Consider the following 22,251-nt stretch of genomic DNA (forward strand, 5'->3'; position numbering starts at 1 on the left):
CCAAATTGAAAAGAAAGAAATAAATAAACTGTTTCTACTTGCAGGTGACATATTATATGTTGAAAACACTAAAGAATTTATCAAAAAACTGTTGGTACTAATAAACAAATTCAATAAAGTTTCAACTTAAAAAATTAATATTCAAAATAAGTTGAATTGCTCTACATTAACAATGAACTATCTAAAAGAGAAATTAAGAAAGCAATCTCATTTGCCATTGTATCAAAAATAATAAAACACCAAGGAAAAAATTTACCCAATGAGATGAAAGACCTGCACAATGAAAACTGTAAGACCAATGTTTTATGAAAGAAATTGAAGAAGAAAGAAATAAATGGAAAGGTAATCCATGTTCATGGATTAAAAGAATTAATATTTTTAGAATTTCCATACTATCAATACTTAAAGAAATCTACAGATTCAATGCAATCTCTATCAAAATTCCTATGGCATTTTTCAAAGAAATAGGGAGAAAAAACTAAAATTTGTATGGAACTACAAAGGCACTTGAATAGCCAAACCGATCCTGAGAAAGAAGAATGTACCTAAAGGAATCACAATTCCTGATTTCAAACTTTGTCACAAAGCTACTGTAATCAAAAGAGAATATTGACATAAAAACAGAGATAGATCAATGAAACAGAAGAGAGAGACCAGAAATAAACACATGCATACAAGTTCAATTAACATATTACAGTGAAGCCAAGAATATAAAATGGGAAAAGGATAGTTTCTTCAATAAATGGTGCTGGGAAAACTGGATATACACATGCACAACAAATGAAACAGGCTCCTCATCTTACACTATACACAAAAAACAATTAAAAATGGATCAAAGACTTGAACATAAGACCAGAAACCACAAAACTTCTAAAAGAAAACATGGTATGTCAACTACTTGATACTGGCCTTGGCAATGATTTTTTTTTTTTTTGATATGACACCAGAAACAAATGTTACAAAAGTAAAAATAAAGCAGGACTGCACCAAACTAAAAAGCTTCCGCACAGCCAAGGAAACCATCAACAAAATAAAAAGGCAGCATATGGAATAGGAAAAAAAAATTAACGATTCATATATCTGCTAATGGGTTAATATTCAAAATATATAATGCATACAACTCAGTAGCAAAAAAACAAACAAAAACCAAAAAACACCAATCTGATTTAAGAATGGGCAGAAGAACTAAATAGCATTTTCTCTAAGAAGACTTAAAAATGGACAAGTAAATGAAAAGGTGCTCACATCACTAATTATTAGGGAAATGTACTCACAACTACATTTAGACATCGTCTCACACCTGTTAGGATGACTATTGTCAGGCAGAGAAGAGGTAAATGCTGGCAAGGATGTGACGTAAACGGGATGCTGGTAGACTCTTGATGGGAATGTACAGTGGTGCAGCCACTATGGAAAATAGTATGGAAGTTCCTCAAGAAATTAAACATGGAACTACTATATGATCCTGCAATGTCACTTCTAGGTAAACATCCAAAGGAAATGAAAACAGGATATTGAAGAGATGTATGCGCACTCAGGTTCATTACATCATTATTCACAGTAGCCCAGATGTGGAAACATACCCAGTCTCCATCAATGGATAAATGGATAAAGATATGGTATAAACATACAATGGAATATCATTCAGCCATGAGATAGAAGAAAATCTTGCTTTTTTCAACAACATGGATGGACCTTGAGGGCATTACCTTAAGTGAAAAGATTAAAATAGAGAAAGACAAATACTGTATGATCTCACTTATTTATAAAAATCTAAAATTAAAAAATCAAACATATACAGACAGAGGTAGAAAAATGGTTATCAGGGGTGGGGGGTGGTGGGAGAGGTAAGGAGAGATTGGTAAAAGGGTCCAAACTTTCAGCTATAAGATGAATAAATTCTAGGGATCCAGTGATACAATGTAAAACACGGTGACTAAAATTTATAACACTATATTGTAAAATAGAAATTTGCTAAGACAATAGAAATCAGATGTTCTTACACACACAAACACACACAAAAGATAAATATGTGAGGTGATAAACATGTTAATTAACCAGATAGATGATGGGAATTCTTTCACAATGTATATCTATACGTATACATATGTATTTATCAAATCACCATGATGTATATATACTATAAATATCTTACAGTTTTGTCAATCATACCTCAATAAAGCTGAATTTTAAAAATAAAATAAATAATATGGCACTACATAATTTCTGAGATTCCATTCAGCTCCTCTTTTTATAAAGTAAATACATTTTGTTTTCCCAAATTGGAAATCTTTTGCAACTCATGACACTCATATCAGTTAATTCAAAGAGTAATTGTCCCTGCCAAGAGGAAATGTAATAACTTCACCTTGAATATCAAAATCCAATAGGAAGCTAACTGTCTTGGAATCAAAAGACTCAAAGACATTCAGTGTCACTGAAGCAAACATCAAATGCAACACCAGGAAAATATTTGATCATGAGCCATAAAGATCTGTGTTAAGCCATTAATTATATTTAGAAGGAGACAGTAAACACAATTTGCTTTCAAGTTTTATATCTTCAACACACTTATTTTCTTAGGTGTTAATATGAAGAGACGTAAATAGCCCAGGAACTACTTTTTGAAACATAAACTATAAAATTAATGGTCTCTGCCAAAGATTTTCACATTTCTCATTGCGATAAACAAATTGGACATAAAACAGCCTGGCTGGATGTGTCTTTGGTGGTAGAGGACTGTGTGAGTGGGGAAAGTATTGAGTAGTGGGGAGTGATAGAACCTTTATTTAGAAAGGAGGAACGGAGAGGAAAATAAACAAACAGTGCATTAAATTATATTGGTCTAAAAATGACAAGTGTTCATTAGAAAACCTGAGACGCACAAGCCAAGACACTCAAAGTCATGGTTTCTTTGTAAAGTGGATACATGAAGGTTTCACTTTAAAAATAATACCATGGGTGGGGTAAAAAGGAGCCAAATATAAAAGATGTGAAGTTGCAGAGTGTCAATTTGTAGCTGAAGGCTCACTAAGGTGAGGGCATCTGCCAGGGTAGATGGATTTGTAATTGCTTTCTCTCCTTTGCAACCTACATATCGTGCAAAGAACAGCATGTGCCAGGATTACATACACTTTATGAAGCAAATTCATAAATGTTAATTTTCTAGTATTTAGTATGTGAGGAAGGAAGGTACACAAAGATAGTGTATATACAAGGGTACATTTGTTTTTTAACAAATTTATTGGAGTATAATGGCTTTACAATTTTGTGTTAGTTTCTGCTGTATAACAAAGTGAATCAGCTATAGGTACACATATATCCCCATATCCCCTCCCTCTTGCGTCTCCCTCCCACCCTCCCTATCCCACCCGTCTAGGTGGTCACAAAGCACCAAGCTGATCTCCCTGTGCTATGCGGCTGCTGTCCACTAGCTATTTATTTTACATTTGGTAGTGTATATATGTCAATGCCACTCTCTCACTTTGCCCCAGCTTACCCTTCCCCCTCCACGTTTCCTCAAGTCTATTCTCTATGTCTGTGTCTTTATTCCTGTCCTGCTCCTCGGTTCTTCAGAAATTTTTTTTTTTTTTTTTAGATTCCATATATATGTCTTAGCATACAGTATTTGTTTTCCTCTTTCTGACTTACTTCACTTTGTATGGCAGACTCTAGGTCCGTCCACCTCACTACAAATAACTCAATTTCCTTTCTTTTTATGGCTGAGTAATATTCAATTGTATATATGTGCCACATCTTCTTTATCCATTCATCTGTCAATGGACACATAGGTTGCTTCCATGTCCTGGCTATTGTAAATAGTGCTGCAATGAACGTTGTGGTTCATGACTCTTTTTGAATTATGGTTTTCTCAGGGTATATGCCTAGAAGTGGGATTGCTGAGTTATATGGTAGTTTTATTTTTAGTTTTTTAAGGAACCTCCATACTGTTCTCCATAGTGGCTGTATCAATTTACATTCCCACCAACAGTGCAAGAGGGTTCCCTTTTCTCCACACCCTCTTCAGCATTTATGGGTCGTATATATTCTGATGGTGTCCATTCTAACCAGTGTGAGGTATTACCTCATTGTAGTTTTGATTTGCATTTCTCTAATGATTAGTGATGTTGAACATCCTTTCGTGTGTTTCTTGGCAATCTGTATATCTTCTTGGAGAAACGTCTATTTAGGTCTTCTGCCCACTTTTGGATTGGGTTGTTTTTTTGATATTGAGCTGCATAAGCTGCTTGTATATTTTGGAGTTTAATCCTTTGTCAGTTGCTTCATTTGCAAATATTTCCTCCCATTCTGAGGGTTGTCTTTTTGCTTTGCTTATAGTTTCCTTTTTTGTGCAAAAGCTTTGAAATTTCATTAGGTCCCATTTGTTTATTTTTGTTTTTATTTCCATTTCTCTAGGAGGTGGGTCAAAAAGGATTTGCTGTGATTTATGTCACAGAGTGTTCTGCCTATGTTGTCCTCTAAGAGTTTTATAGTGTCTGCCTTAACATTTAGATCTTTAATCCATTTTGAGTTTATTTTTGTGTATGGTGTTAGGGAGTGTTCTGATTTCATTCTTTTACATATAGCTGTCCAGTTTCCCCAGCACCACTTATTGAAGAGGCTGTCTTTTCTCCACTGTATATCTTTGCCTCCTTTATCAAAGATAAGGTGACAATATGTGAATGGGTTTATCTCTGGCTTTCTATCCTGTTCCATTGATCTATATTTCTTTTTTTGTGCCAGTGCCATACTGTCTTGAATAGTGTACCTTTGTAGTATAGTCTGAAGTCTGGGAGCCTGATTCCTCCAGCTCCATTTTTCTTTCTCAAGATTGTTTTGGCTATTCAGGGTCTTTTGTGTTTCCATACAAATTGTGAAATCTTTTGCTCTAGTTCTGAGAAAAATGCCATTGGTAGTTTGATAGGGATTGCATTGCATCTGTAGATTGCTTTGGTTAGTGTAGTTATTTTCACAATGTTTATTCTTTCATTCCAAGAGCATGGTGTATCTATCCATCTGTTTGTATCATCTTTAATTTCTTTCAAGAGTGTCTTATATTTTTCTACATACAGGTCTTTTGTCTTCTTAGGTAGGTTTATTCCTAGGTATTTTTTTAATCCTTTTTCTTGCAATGGTAAATGGGAGTGTTTCCTTAATTTCTCTTTCAGATTTTTCATCATTAGTATATAGGAATGCAAGAGATTTCTGTGCATTAATTTTGTATCCTGCTGCTTTACCAAATTCAGTGATTAGCTCTAGTATTTTTCTGGTAGCATCTTTAGGATTATCTATGTATAGTATCATGTCAACTGCAAACAGTGACAGTTTTACTTCATTTCCAATTTGGATTTATTTTAGTTATTTTTCTTCTCTGATTGCTGTGGCTAAAATTTCCAAAACTATGTTGAATAATAGTGGTGAGAATGGGCAACCTTGTCTTGTTCCTGATCTTCGTGGAAATGGTTTCAGTTTTTCAACATAGAGAATGATGTTGGCTGTGGGTTTGTCATATATAGCCTTTATTACGTTGAGGTAAGTTCCCTCTATGCCTACTTTCTGGAGAGTTTTTATCATAAACGGGTGTTGAATTTTGTCAAAAGCTTTTTCTGCATCTCTTGACATTATCATAAGGTTTTATCCTTCAATTTGTTAATATGGTGTATCACATTGATTGCTTTGCATATATCGATGGATATTGCATTCCTGGGATAAACCCCACTTGATCATGGTGTATGATCCTTTTAATGTGTTGTTGGATTCTGTTTGCTAGTATTTTGTTGACAATTTTTGCATCTATGTTCATCAGGGATACTGGCCTGTAGTTTTCTTTTTTTGTGAAATCTTTGTCTGTTTTGGTATCAGGGTGATCGTGGCCTCATAGAATGAGTTTGGGAGTGTTCCTCCCTCTGCTATATTTTAGAAGAGTTTTAGAAGAATAGGTGTTAGCTCATCTCTAAATGTTTGATAGAATTCACCTGTGAAGCCATCTGGTCTTGGGCTTTTGCTTGTTGGAAGTTTTTAGATCACAGTTTCAATTTCTTACTTGTGATTGGTCTGTTTATATTTTCTATTTCTTCTGGGTTAGTCTCGGAAAGTTGTGCATTTCTAAGAATTTGTCCATTTCTTCCAGATTGTCCATTTTATGGGCATATAGTTGCTTGTAGTAACCTCTCATGATCCTTTGTATTTCTGTAGTGTCAGTTGTTACTGCTCCTTTTTCATTTCTAATTCTGTTGATTTGAGTCTTCTCCCTTTTTTTCTTGATGAGTCTGGCTAATGGTTTATCAATTCTGTTTATCTTCTCAAAGAACCAGCTTTTAGTTTTATTAATCTTTGCTATCATATCCTTCATTTCTTTTTCATTTATTTCTGATCTGATCTTTATGATTTCTTTCCTTCTGCTAACTTTGGGTTTTTTTTTTTGTTGTTGTTCTTCTTTCTCTAATTGTTTTAGGTGTAAGGTTAGGTTGTTTATTTGAGATGTTTCTTGAGGTAGGATTGTATTGCTATAAACTTCCCTCTTAGAACTGCTTTTGCTGCATCCCATAAGTTTTGGGTCATCGTATTTCCATTGTCATTTGTTTCTAGGTATTTTCTGATTTCTTCTTTGATTTCTTCAGTGATCTCTTGGTTATTTAGTAGTGTATTGTTTAGCCTTCATGTGTTTTTATTTTTTGCAGATTTTTGCCTGTAACTGATATCTAGTCTCATATCGCTGCTGTCAGAAAATATACTTGATACGATTTCAATTTTCTTCAATTTACCAAAGCTTCATTTGTGACCCAATATATGATCTTTCCTGGAGAATGTTCCATGAGCACTTGAGAAGAAAGTGTATTCTATTGTTTTTGGATAGAATGTCTTGTAAATATCAATTAAGTCCATCTTGTTTAATGTGTCATTTAAAGCTTGTGTTTCCTTATTTATTTTCATTTTGGATGATCTGTCCATTGGTGAAAGTGGGGTGTTAAAGTCCCCTATACTATGATTGTGTTACTGTCGATTTCCCCTTTTATGGCTGGTAGCATTTGCCTTGTGTATTGAGGTGCTCCTATGTTGGGTGCATGAATATTTACAATTGTTATATCTTCTTCTTGGATTGATTCCTTGATCATTATGTAGTGTCCTTCTTTGTCTCTTGTAATAGTCTTTATTTTAAAGTCTATTTTGTCTGATGAGAATTGCTAGTCCAGCTTTCTTTTCTTTTTTTTTTTTTTCAGCTTTCTTTTGATTTCCATTTGCAAGGGATATCTTTTTCCATCCCCTCACTTTCAGTCTGTATGTGTCCCTAAGTCTGACGTGGGTCACTTGTAGACAGCGTATATACAGGTCTTGTTTTTGTATTCATTCAGGCAGTCTATGTCTTTTGGTTGGAGCATTTAATCCATTTACATTTAAGGTAATTATCTATATGTATGTTCCTATTACTATATTCTTAATTGTTTTGGGTTTGTTATTTAGGTCCTTTCCTTCTCTTGTGTTTCCTGCCTAGTGAAGTTCCTTCAGCATTTGTTGTAAAACTTGTTTGGTGGTGCTGAATTCTCTTAGCTTTTGCTTCTCTGTAAAGGTTTTAATTTTTCCATCAAATCTGAATGAGATCCTTGCTGGGTAGAGTAATCTTGGTTGTAGGTTCTTCCCTTTCACTTTAAATATGTCCTGCCACTTCCTTCTGGCTTGCAGAGTTTCTGCTGAAATATCAGCTGTTAACCTTATGGGGATTCCCTTGTATATTATTTGTTGCTTTTCCCTTGCTGCTTTTAATATTTTTTCTTTGTATTTAATTTTTGATAGTTTGATTAATATGTGTCTTGGCTTTTTTTCTCCTTGTATTTATCCTGTATGGGACTCTCTTCACTTCCTAGACTTGATTGACTCTTTCCTTTCCCATATTAGGGAAGTTTTCAACTATAATCTCTTCAAGTATTTTCTTAGTCCCTTTCTTTTTCTCTTCTTCTTCTGGGACCCCTATTATTTGAATGTTGGTGCATTTAATGTTGTCCCAGAAATCTCTGAGACTGTCCTCAATTCTTTTCACTCTTTTTTCTTTATTCGGCTCTGTGGTAGTTATTTCCACTATTTTATCTTGCAGGTCACTTATCTGTTCTTCTGCTTCATTTATTCTGCTATGATTCCTTCTAGAGAATTTTTAATTTCATTTATTGTGTTGTTCATCATTGTTTGTTTGCTCTTTTTCTTCTAGGTCCTAAAAATATGGGGCTTCACGAATTTGCATGTCATCCTTGCACAGGGGCCATGCTAATCTTCTCTGTATTTTTCCAATTTTAGTATATGTGTTGCCAAATCAGCACTGCAAGGGTACTTTTTAAATACATACAGATACATATCTGTAGATAAGATTTCCATTTTCCCAGGGGATTCAATTCAGTTTGTGTTTATTTTAATACAGATGTCTATCATCTATTGTAGGAAAACCATCTGGAAAATAGATTAGGCCTATCTGAAGTATTTGGGGGACTGAATTTTGCCAATTATTTGTGTGCATATGAATTTTTCTGTGTTAATAAATGTAATGGAAAGTTACCTTTAAAAATGAATGAATGAACAAATGAATGAAGACAAATAAATAGTAGAAAACTTCCCCAGTAACAAACCACACCTGAGTGAATATTAATTACTTAATGGAATATTTAAAAGCTTATCTGTACATCCAAAGGATCACAATATCCAAGCTCTCTCTAGTGCTTACCATGCACTAGACTTGGTTCCAATCATCTTAGGCAGATTGGAGCCTACTGTGTGCGTGAAGTCACCGCCGGCCCTGTTCATCCTCCATATCCTTCATGTTTAATATATTGAATAACTACCATGTGGCCACTAAGGAATGAGCATGGTGAAAAGAGATGGATGGATAAACAGGACTCGTCACAGACAGAGATTTAATCTCAAAAAAGAGACGAGGTGGGTTTTATCCAATAGTTGAATTTCTCACAGATGGAGAGGAGATTGAGAATATTCCAGTTAATGAAATTGTGGAAAGATACCAATTGCTGTCAGGCATCTTCCTGGTCCCAGATGGGAGCATGAACCTTGTGAAAGCCTAAATGATTGGCATGGCTATCCCCATGCCAGACAAGGGCATTTCATTTCTGAGAGTTTAAACAACTTGAATAAAACCGTGAATATTGACAAAAACAGAGCCAGATTTGAAACAGAATCCATAAAAATCCTAACTCTACCTTCTTTTGTTAGGAAAAATATTATTATTGCTGGTGGGCTGTATAGTGACTAGAACAAGTCTGTGTCTCAGAGCCTGTGTTTGGTGTAGTTTTGAAACCATGTACAAGCCCCTGTGCCCTTGTTTTTTGAAGTAAAAGGCTGACTCAGGAGCTAATGATTAGAAAAGGTGAAGATGTAGAGACAAAGAATAGCTTTTGGGCCGGGAAACTGGTAACAATTTCGACTATAAATCAGCCACATGCAGAGTCACCGAATTCCCAGTTCCCTGAGGGATACATATAAAGGCCTGACAGAGATTCCTAAGTTGTTTTTACAGGAAGCAGCCCCCCACCAGATGAAAACTACTGACCTCAAAAACATAGACCCTAGACTGGTTGGAACCAGAAGGCTGATGACGCTGACTCCTGATTACCTCACCATGTGCTGATCACGCCCTGCTCCTTAAAACATTACTATAAGACTCCTCACTACCCGGTCCAGGATGGGACACATTTTGAGGGCATTACCCTGCTGTATCCTCCTTTGCTTGGCAAAGCAATAGACCTCTTCTTTTCTGCTTCACCCCAAACTCTGTCTCTGAGATTCAATTCAGTGTAGGTGCACAGAGGCCAGGATTCCGCAACAGTGTGAGCCCTTGGCAGGGTGTGAAATTGACTTGGGCCATTCTTGCCAGGCTGCCTAATTACACATAATAGACTCCCTGAGTAAAGGTTTTGTGTGGACAGGGGGTTTGGGGGTGAGAAGTATATGGATGAAAATAGCTGGTTTCTTCTCTGTTTTCTACCTTGTGATTCTTCTCTCTCCCCCATGTACTGGGTACCACAGGGAAGGTCTTTTCTGACTGCTGTGGTTGTTTTGGGCACTTTTGTCTCACATACACTCCTCCACCTTCCCCTCTGCTCTGAAGTTCAGGGTAGCCAACACTTGGTGACAGCACATCCAGTAAGAGGGTGACCTCTGGCAGGTCTTGGCCAATGGAAAGCACTGGAAAAATATTAAGACCAAGAGAAAGGGGAAAGCCATGGTATTTCTTTCCCTTCTCTTTGTCGCAGGTGACATTTCTTCTGTAGCCCCATCTCTTGTTTAATAGGCCCCCCAGGGTTCTAGTCTCTGCCTCGTGACCCAGGATCTTGGGCTCAACATCCCAGACTCCGTCCAGTGTCCCTAGAGGTGTTAATGACTTTCACTATTGTTAGCCCTCTGGGCTCTTCATTGCCTCCTATCAGGATCTCCAATTCCCTTTTGGTTTGTTTCCTGGTTGGCTCCTGGCAATATGGTTGGAACAGATAGAATCTGCTATGCAGACTGGATTCTGATTGAGGATTCTTTTTGCTTCATGGGTGCTGGAGTTCCCTGAAAAGTGTAGCTTCTTGACCTCTTCTGTAATGGCTACAAATGTACCCTGTGAGCTCCCGGGCCTGAAAGCCTGTCTCATCAGGCAATTCCTGCTAAGGTTAACTGTCAAGTATCCCTCTTTTCAAGATGACTTAGTTCTTTTCAAAATGCAAGTTCTATTCAAAATGACCCAGTCAAGTTGCCATCTGTGGGATAAAAAACCAGCCCATTATAAAACAAACATTTACCTTTGCCCAAAATAGTTAGAAATGCTGCTTGCTCCCGAGAAGGCCTCTTCAGAATCTTGAGTCATCCTCTCAAAAACAGACTTCTTCAAGATTCTGTATGGCATTACTTCACACTCCAGAACTCCAAAGGGTAAAGGTGGAGTTCTGGGAGGTTTTCCTTGGAACTCCCCACATGGGTATCAAGGTGCAGGGAAATCGCCCACTGTGTTGTTCAAGAGGGGTTGTGGGAGATGAGAGGCCATACAGCATGCTAACAACACTTTGAAAAACACCTAACGCCTAATAGCTGCCACTCTTCTGGAAAAACAAAGTCAAAGACAAATAAAAAACTCCGTAAACCTTTGCAATAAATAGTACAGATAAGTAGTATCATCTTTAAAAAATAAATGGCCATATAAATTAAGATAACTCCTTCATCATTGGTCTAGCACTTTGCTTTGGAATATTTGGCAAATCTTGTTTTGTTCTTAGTCTAAGAATTATAATCAAAAACAGGAGACCAAGCATCTCATTCTATCATCCATCCTGAATATTTTTAAATTAATTTCTTGCATAAGTTATATATGAACTATTCAAATAGGTATATAGTAAAATGTATGTATCCTTCCAAGCTTCTTGACCATCCCTGAAACCTCACTCCCTTGAAGGCACCCCTTGCTATTGGTTTCCTGTGTCCATCCAGGGATATTCTATGCATAGAATATGAAATGTATGTTTTAAACCAATGTTGCATATTATACTAATAGAGCTATCCCCTGTTTTATTTTTAATTTGTATTGTAGACCTTGGAGATTCATCCACACCAGAATGTGGATTTCTCAGTCTTTCCCACAGCAGCATGATATCTAGTTACATATATTTGTCATACAATCTTTAGACCAGTAGTTTATTTCTTTCTTTATTTATTTAACATCTTTATTGGAGTATAATTGTTTTACAATGTTGTGTTAGTTTCTGCTGTACAACAAAGTGAATCAGCTATATGTATACATATATCCCCATATCTCCTCCCTCTTACATCTCCCTCCCATCCTCCCCATCCACTCCTCTAGGTGGTCACAAAGCACTGAGCTGATAACTCCGTGTGATGCAACAGCTTCCCAATAGCTATTTATTTTACATTTGGTAGTGTATATATGTAAATGCCACTGTCTCACTTCGTCCCAGCTTACCCTTCCCACACCCCGTGTCCTCAAGTCCATTCTCTACATCTGCATCTTTATTCCTGTCCTGCCCCTAGGTTCGTCAGAACCATTTTTTTTCTTTTTAGATTCCATATACATGTGTTAGCATATGGTATTTGTTTTTCTCTTTCTGACTTACTTCACTCTGTATGACAGACTCTAGGTCCATCCACCTCACTACAAATAACTCAATTTTGCTTCTTTTAATGACTGAGTAATATTCCATTGTGTATATATACCACATCTTCTTTATGCATTCATCTATCGATGGACACTTAGGTTGCTTCTATGTCCTGGCTATTGTAAATAGAGCGGCAATGAACATTTTGGTACATGACTCTTTTTGAATTATGGTTTTCTCAGGGTATATGCCCAGTAGTGGGATTGCTGGGTCGTATGGTAGTTCTATTTTTAGCTTTTTGAGGAACCTCCATACTGTTCTCCATAGTGTCTGTATCAATTTACATTCCCACCAACAGTGCAAGAGGGTTCCCTTTTTTCTACAACCTCTCCAGCATTTATTAAAGCCAGTAGTTTATTGATGGACATTTTGATTGCTTTCATTTTTGCTAATACACATATATACTCAATATGCAACCTGTACCTTTGTTATTATGCATATCGTATTAGCAGGACACATTCATGGAAATCCAAGTGCTGTGTTAAAGTTTATGTGCATTTTAAAAGTGTATAAATGTTGCTAAATTGCCCCAACAGGGAGTTACCATGTTACACTTCAGGAACATAAGAGAATTTCTGTTTCTCTATCAAACCATGAAGTGTATTATAAACTTGTTTGAAATTTATTACTCTAAGCGAAACTGATATTCCATTATAATTTTAATTTGAACATTTCGTTTTTTAAAAAATTTATTTATTTATTTATTTTTGGCTGTGTTGGGTCCTCGTTTCTGTGCAAGGGCTTTCTCTAGTTGCAGTGAGCGGGGGCCACTCTTCACCGCGGTGCGCGGGCCTCTCCCTGTCGCGGCCTCTCTTTTTGCGGAGCACAAGCTCCAGACGCGCAGGCTCAGTAGTTGTGGCACATGGACTTAGTTGCTCCGTGGCATGTGGGATCTTCCCAGACCAGGGCTCAAACCCGTGTCCCCTGCATTGGCAGGCAGATTCTCAACCACTGCGCCACCAGGGAAGCCCTGAACATTTCTTATTTTGAGTGAAATTGGGCATTTTTCAGGTACCTAACGCCATTCGTGTTTCATTCTTTAACCTGTTTATTCATATCATTTGCCATTTTCCTAAGAGGTTCATTAAATTATCCTAATAACTCATAAGGCTGTTTATTTATTAAAGATGTTATCCACACATCTGTACTATGTATTACAAAGATTTCCCTGGAGTTTTAATTTATCGTTTGACTTTGTGGTTTTTAAATGTGCAGAATGCTTTTTAAAATTCAAATTTATAAAACTTCAATAATTTTGAGTTTCTGTTATGTTTTGAAAGTTCATGTTAGATCATAAAAAAACGTTTTTACCTAAAATATTAGATAATTTTATTTTCCACGTTTAAATTTTGTTCTATCTGGAATTAATTTTGCTATGTGATGTCTACGCAATGTCTCAACATCATTTATTTGGTAAAGTATCTTTAGGACACTAAAATTTCATTATCACTTTCATAGACTCAATTTCTGTATATATTTAAGTATATTTCTGGACTTTACATTTGTTCCTCTAGTGTTTTATTTATTTATAGTTTAGCATCCTATTTTTAATTACTGTAGCTATATAGTTGCTGTTGGTATCAGCCAGGGCTAATTTCTGCTCACAACTCTTCTATTATAGCCATACTTTTCCTGCTTATTAATGAGCTGAGCTTTTATTTATTTATATTGGTTAGGAATAGTTACTCTAGTTCTTTAAAAATCCTGCTGTCAATTTAATTAGGAATTCATTACATGTGTATATGGATTTAGGAAAAATGGGAGACTTTATGATATTGATTTCTTATGTAAGGAGTGAGTATGCCTTATTTTTTTTTCATTTTTTGTTCCTCAGAATAGAATTTTGAAGTTGTGTTTGTATAGCTCTACTGTATTTCTCATTAAATTTATTCCTATTTTAAAATTTGTATTTTTAAAAATATTATGAAATACTTTAAACAAAATGATGTATTAACAAACATATTGAACAACAATTTACCCACACCACCCAGCTAAAGAAATGATTCCATATCAATACAGTAGAAGCTTTATGTCAACACTTTTATGTCTAGCATTTTTCATTTATAATATTTTTGAAATGTATCTATATTATAGTAGATCAGGAGTTGGTTCATTGTTATTGTATGAATAGGCCACATTTTGTTTATCCATTTTCTAGTTTTTGACTACAATGAATAATGCTGCTATGAAATCTGTGTGCATGCCTTTTTGTGGACATACCCACCCCTGCCCCCACCAAGTAAATTCCTAAAAGTAGAAATGAAAATTTATGTTTAGACTTTTGAAAAATTATCAAATGTTTTCCATTGTAGTTGTACCATTTTACATTCCTACCAGCAATGCATGAAGGTTACAGTTTATCTATCTCCCTTCCAACACTTTGTATTTTCTGTCTTTTTTATGAAAGGCATTATAGTTGATATATAGCTGTAACTCATTGCAGTTCAATTAACATTTTTGTAATGAATATTGATTTGGGTCATCATCTCATGTGATCATTAGCCATCTGCATTTCTACATTGGTGAAATCTCTATTCAAATCTTTTGTTCACTGTTTAATTGGGTTGTTTTTTTGGTTATTGAATTGTAAGATTTTATATACTCTTGATACAAGTCAGATATATAATTTGAAAATATTTTCCCCCATTCTTAGGAGACTGTGGTTTGCCTTTTCATTTTATTCATGGTGTCTTTTGAAACTTTTTTCTTTCATTATTATGTAGTTTAATTTATGGAATTTTTCTTTTATAAATTGTGTTGTTTCTAAGAACTCTTTGTCAAATGCAAGGTCAGAACATGATCTCATATGTTTTCTTCTGGAAATTTTATTTTTATGTTGGTCTATGTTCTATGTTGAATTAATTTGGTGACATAAAGATCTAAGTAATTGTTTATGCATGTGCATATAAGTATACCAATATCATTTGTTAAAAATACTGTCTTTTTCCTATTGCATTGTCTTGGCACCTGTGTCAAAAATCGATTGTAAGAGTTCAATTCTGTCCCATTGATTTATATGTTTAACTTTATATCAAGACCACTTTTTCTTGAACAAAATAATTGTTTTATGCATGAAAACTGTGTAGTGTAATTCTTCAAATTTGTTTTACTTTTTCAAAATTGTTTGGCTTTTTCAGGTGACTCATAATGTCTCATATATTTTAGAATCAGTTTGTCAATTTTTGCAAAAAATGCATTTAATATTTTGATATGGAGTGCATTGAATTTGTGGATTGTTTTGGAGAGAATTGTTGATTTTGAAATTTTTAGTCTTCTAATTCATGAACATAAAAATATTTTTCATTTACTTTTATTTTAAATTTCTCTCAGCAAGGTTTTGGAGTTTTTCATTTAAATCTTATTTTATTAAATTTATTTTCAAGTATTTTTTTTCTTTTTGGAGGCTGTTTTGAATGGAATTGTTTCCTTAATTTTATTTTTGGATTATTCACTGATAATGTTTAGAAATAAAATTAATTTTATATATTCATACTATATCCTGCTACTATAATAAACTTGATTTTTAAAGCATTTTTTCTCATTAGTGTATTAGTATTTTCTACTTACAAAATTATGTCATTTGTGAATAGAGTTTTTTTTCTTTCCTATAGTGATGACTTTCTCTCCTCTCTCCCTCCTTCTTTTCCTTCCTTTCTTCCTTCAACATTATTTCACTGCCTAGAACCACAGCACAATATTGACCAAAAGTAGCAAGAGCAGGTATCCCTAGCTTCTTGCTGATATTAGGGTAAAAACATTCAGTCTTTCACCATTAAGTAAAATTTTAGCTATCAGATTTTCATAGATAGTCTTTAGGAGGTTAAACAACTTCCCTTATATTTCTAGTTTTTTAAGAGTTTTATTATAAGTTTGTATAAACTAGTGTCAATTTTTCTGCATTAATTGAGATATTCACGTGGTATTTTTCCTGCCCTTTATTATATTAACTTTATGTATTACATTAATTGATTTTCAGCTGTTAAACCAACTTTGCATTCCTAAGATAATTTCTACTTGATCATGGTATAAAATTCTTTTTATATGTTTTTGTTACTATTTTGTTAAAGATTTTTGTGTCTATGTTCATAAGAGATATTAGTCATAGTCTCCTTTGGTTGTGATATCTTTGTCTGGCTTGTATCAGGGTAACTCTGGCCTCATAGAATAAGTTGGAAAATGTTCTCTTATTAATTGAAAGTGTTTGTGAATGATTGGTATCTCTTCTTTAAATAGATGGCAGAATATAACACTGAAGCAATCTGTGTCTAAGCCTCCCTTTGGGGCAATATCTCTAATCATTAATTCAATTTGTTTGTTTTCTATTTATTATTTTTATTTCTACTTTCCTATAGTCTTGAGTCAGTTTTGGTAACTTTTGTCTTCCTAGAATTTATTGATTTCATCTAAATTGTCTACTTTGTTGATCTATTTTTTCCCGTATTCAATGTTCTGAAGGGTTGGTAATAGTTACATTTTTTTATTCCTAATTATGATAATTTCTGTCTGTTTTTCTGTTGTCTTGGTCAGTCTGTATCACACTGACTGTTGGCACACTTTTTCTGTAAAGAACTAGATAATAAATGTTTTATGACTTACAGGTCATAGAGTGTCTAGTGCAACTAATTAACCCTGTTAATGTAGTGTGAAAGCAGCCATAGACAATACATAAATGTACATTGCTGTGCTCCAATAATTTTTATTTTATTTTTTTTTGTAGAAAACAGTCCACAAGCCAGGGTGGACATAGTTGGCTGACCCCTGATATAGCTACAGGCTTATGAATTTTGTTGTTATTTTCAGGGAACCAATTTTTAAAATTTCATTGACTTTCTCCCTTGTGTTCTATTTTCTTTTATTTATTTAGTTAGTTAGTTAGTTAGTTAGCTAGTTGGCTGCATTGGGTCTTAGTTACAGAACGCAGGATCTTTTGTTGTGGCACACGGGCTCTTCATTGTGGTGTGTGGGCTTCTCTCTAGTTGTGGTGCACGGGCTCCAGAGAGTGCGGGCTCAGTAGATGCAGCTCTCAGTCTGTCTAGCTGTGCTGCGTGGGCTCTAGAGCACATGGGCTTAGTTGTCCCACTACATATGGGATCTTTGTTCCCTGACCAGGGATTGAACCTGCATCCCCTGCATAGGAAGGCAGATTCTTAACCCCTGCACCACCAGGGAAGTTGCTGCATTTTCTTTAAAAAAAAAAAAAAAACATTGATTTCTGCTCTATATTATTTATTTTTTTGCTTGCTTTGAGTTTAGTATTCTTCCATTTTCTAGTTTCTCCTGATAGTGGCTTAGCTAACTGATTCAAGCCTTTTCTTTCTTCCCATCTAAGCATTTGCAATATAAATTTTCTTCTAAGTACTACTTGGCCTGTTGTCTATATAGGTTGATATATTCTATTTTTGTTACCATTAATTCAAAATACTTTTTAAATTCCCTTGGAATTTTTTCTTGACCCATTGGTTATTTAGAAGAGGATAATTTAATTTCAAAATATTTGAGAATCTCCCATATTTCTTTTCATTATTGATTTCTAATTTAAGTCTGCTGTGGTCAGAGAGCATAATTTGTATGACTTCAATATTTTAAAATTTACTTGTTTGTGGCCTAACATATGGTCTATCATAGAAGATGTTCCATGTATGCTTAAAAATACTGCATATTCTGCATTGGATTCAACATTTTATATGAGTTAGGTCAAGTTGGTAATAGTGTTGTTAAGCTCTTCTATGCCTTTGCTAATTTTCTGTTTAGTTGTCATATCAATTATTGATTGTCATGTATTGAAATCTACAACTGTTATTCTTGTTTTGTCTCTTTCTTCTTTCAATCCCTCTCATTTTTGTTTCATGTATTTTGATGCTCATATATTTTGTTATCAGGCCTATGTACATTTATACTTGCTGTGTCTTTCTAATGTATTAACTCTTTTAGGAAAGTTCCTCTATGTCACTAGCAATACTTCTTTTTCTTTTTTTTCTTAAGTCTATTTTGTTTCATGCTAATGCATCCACCTTATTTCTCATATGATTACTGTTTCTATAATATACACTATTCTGTTCCTTGAGTCTAAGGTTTGTCTCTTGAAGGCAACTTATATTTGGATCTTTGTTTTACCTAGCTAGATACTGTCTAACTTTTAATGGGTTTATAGTCCATTTGCACTTAATATGATTATTGATATGGTTGGTATTTTCATTTCCTGTTTTGCTATTGATTTTCCATACATAAGATTTTTTTTCTCATAATTCAACAAATTTTTTAAGCTTTTCTAGCCATTACTACTTTAACCGCAGCTGTCTACAATTTATCTGATCCTCTTTTATCTTTGGTAGTAACCCTTGACTTTCTAACCTGAGCAATGTATATATCAGTATACTTTACAGTTTTGTGCATCTCCCCATCCTCCTCCTCTCAGTATCACCATACATTTTAGTTCATTATTTTATTTTTCTTAGTTCTTCACTTTTTACATTAGTATATCTAATATTTGGTTTATATTCTTTAAATTACATTTTGACCCCTCATATTAAACTTGAAAATGTCACTGTGGTTTATAACACTCCCAGTATACATTCTTCCTTCCTCTCCTACCTATTATTAGTCATATTATTTCTACACCCATGTAGTTTCTAATGTATTCATTCTGTTCTATAAATATAAATCCCACAAAAAATTTAGACTTAATTATAAATTTAAATCAATGTATTGCTCTCTGAGAGATATTTCAGTGTTAATTAAGCACCCAGTGTTTTTGTTAATTAAATTATATTCTATAGTAGTTTTTAAATAAAGTGTTTATGCAAACTATATTGTCTGAGTTCTCTTATATTTATAAATATTCATGTGTTGTATTTAACTTGTGGCAGTTTTATTGGCTATAAAATTCTTGAACCACTCTGTCCCCTAGAACTGAGATATTGTACAAATGCTGCCTAAATTTTAATATTACTGTAGAAGTCTAAGACCTACCTCAGATATTTTTTTAATCTTCCACATAGCTTGATATTTTATTTTGCCTTAAATATTCTGGTATTAGTTTGCTAGGAATGCCATAACAAAATACCAGAGACTGAGTGGCTTAACTAAGAGACATTTCTTTTCTCCTTTTTCTGGATGCTGGAATTTCAAAGGTAAGGTTCCAGCAGGGTTTATGTCTTCTGACTCCACACTCCTTGGCTTGTAGTTGGTGATTCTTTTATTGCTTCTTCACACAGTTATCCCTCTATTAGTATGCATCCTTTTATTTTTATTTTTTAAAAATTTTTACTGGAATATAGTTGATTTACTACTGTGCATTTTTAAAAGTCTTATCTCCAAATACAGTCACATTCTGAATTAATGGGGATTAAGTCTTCAACACCCTGCAAAAGTCAGTTATTTTAAACAGCCATTGATTTTTCAAGGATGTACTACATTAATGATCATTTTTTTAATCTTTGGTTTTCTTTAGGAAAATGATGTTTCCTTCAATGCCTAGGTTTAGGTCTTTTAATTTTGCAAACTTTTCTTGGATTCTATCTATCTTGGAACTTTTCAAATTTGCTTCTTTTATTTCAAAAGGACATAGTTGTGTAAATGTGGCATCTCTTTTGTCTTTCCTAATAAATATTTATATTTTCTTTTAATTTCCTGTTTGTTTTCCCTTAATTTTTCTTTCTTTTTTCTTTTCTACATTCTATTTTGTATATCCCTAACTGCTCTCAGCAGTGTCTACTTTTTCTTTATGTTACTTCTTACATAGAATTTGTTTCTGGCATGATTTTATTTTTCTTTTTTCACCCTTTTTCTTTCTTTTTTTTTTTTTTACTTTTCATTGTTTTAACTGAGGTATCAGATCCTGAATCATGTCTTGCTGTTATTTTGCACTATCATCCCAAACTTTGAACACCTCTGATTTTATCTCAATGTCTCATCCTTTTTTAAAGTTTACATAATTTTGTTTTAGTTACCTACTTATTTTTATTGACAAATAGTTGATTTACAATATTATATTAGTTTTAGGTGTACAACATATTATTTCAATATTTTTATAGATTATACTTGTTTAAATTTATTATAAAATATTAGCTATATTCCCTGTTCTGTATAATATATCCATAGCTTAATTTATTTTATACATAATAATCTGTGCCTTTTAATCCCCTACCATTATCTTGTATCTCCCCATCTTTTTGAATTTATGTGTGGTCACCCCTTTCATCTGCTTGCTGATGATTTATATTTTTGTGTGTTGAGTGTTCTTCTCTGCTTTCATTATGTATTTAACCTCCTATTCCCTTTTAGTGTTACAAGTAGTGTCTTTGTACATTGTATTGTTGCCTATTTTAGTATTTCTCACCATTAAATAAAATTTATATTTTGTATCAACTATTTGCAACAGGTTTGTAAGAATAAGCCAGAGAAGTATTCTAAGCCAGAAGAAATACTATCTAGATTACAGTGAAGCTCCACACAACATATAGTCATCTTGTTTTCATTGATTTGGCTTTAACTTCTTCCCAGTCAATAGAGACCAGTAGCTGCATGGTTACTCAAAGGGATAACATTTCTTTTATATGACATGCTTCACAGAGAGACAGCATCCTACTAAAATGACTTCTCTGTGTACTTCTTCATCACGTTGGACTCCTCTGCTTCTTCATCATGTGAAATGGAGTTAAAGAAAGGTTTTACTGTTGGAGCAAAGACCCCATTGCCATTGTTCTAAAGATAATGTAAATTTGACCCTTCAAAGCAAGCTATCTACTCTAGAAAACTGTGCTCAGATTCCACATTTGTGCGAGATCGTCCACTGTAGATGTAATGTCACCTGTCTCTCCACACTTTCATGTAATTTTCAGTACATCTGGCAGCTCTTGCTTGAACATTATGAGGACATTATGTATAATTCCTAGTTTCATTGAAATTTCAACATGAGTCCATTTTATTCTTCTAATTGTTTGGGGGATATTTTTCTTTACTTTTTCTTTTTTTTTCTCATGAGAAGAATGTCATGGAAATGCCTTCACACAGTCTCATAAACATAAAATTATAATTAATGCATATCTTTTAATGTACTGACTATGTTTCAGAGATTATTCCAAGTGCTATGTCTGTATTAACTCATTTAGTGAAATCAGAATATCTAATTTTGTATATATTCATGTTTATGCATCTTCATGGTGAGGAGATCATCTAAGGCTTTTATTAGACTTTCAAAAGAATATAGAATTTCAAAATGATTTTAAAATACTGATTTCAAAAGTAATATGATTAGCAAATTAGAAGGTCTTGAATGTAATTATTCAAGACCCACTGGTTCTAAAACCCAAGGGACCAGAAAATTATTGAAATCAATTTGAAATTCCAAATGTGCACTAAACATCCTCTACAGATTTTATAAATACATCATATGTTTATTAACTATTATTTTCTTGTTCTAAATTTATGGAGATGCATCTGTGGTGAATAAAATACAAATTGATACTGTCTATTTGTCAATGCATGTTTTCTTAAACAATAATTAATAATAGTTAACATTTATTGAGCATTTAAAATAAGAAGCTTTTATATGTGTATTTTTGTGTTTCATTTAAATTCTTAAAACAACCCTGTGAGGTTGGGTCTGTTGTGATTACCCAGTTTTTGAGATTAAGAGATCAAGGTATAAGAAAGTTAAGTAGTTTGACAGAGGCCATATGGGTAGTAAATGGTGGAGTGAGATCTGAACCCAGGGTATCAATTTCCAGAGCTTTACTCTTAACTGTTACATTAAAATGACTCTCTGTATGTTCTGAAAGTCATCCTTTCACATTTGAGATCTGTCAAGTTTTCTTTGTTTAAAATATCGAAACAGAGTCTTCACTACATGACAATACTGAGAAACTGTGCACGAAATAGAGTTTACACTTCTGATAATCAGTGAGTCATCCCTGGGAGCTTATTTACTATATGATGCAGTAAAATGGTTAGAAAATTAACCTAGTTTGTAGTGAAGAAAGACCAGTCAGGGAAGACAGAATGAGACTGGCTTAAAGGAGCAGGACTAGCAATAAAATGTTAAGAAAGGTTTTTGACAAGATTCTGAACAGAAGAATCAATATAATATCTTTCAGATTTCACTCAG

This window comes from Balaenoptera borealis (assembly GCF_965194805.1).
Source record: "Balaenoptera borealis genome assembly, chromosome: 6".
Lineage (NCBI taxonomy): Eukaryota > Metazoa > Chordata > Mammalia > Artiodactyla > Balaenopteridae > Balaenoptera > Balaenoptera borealis.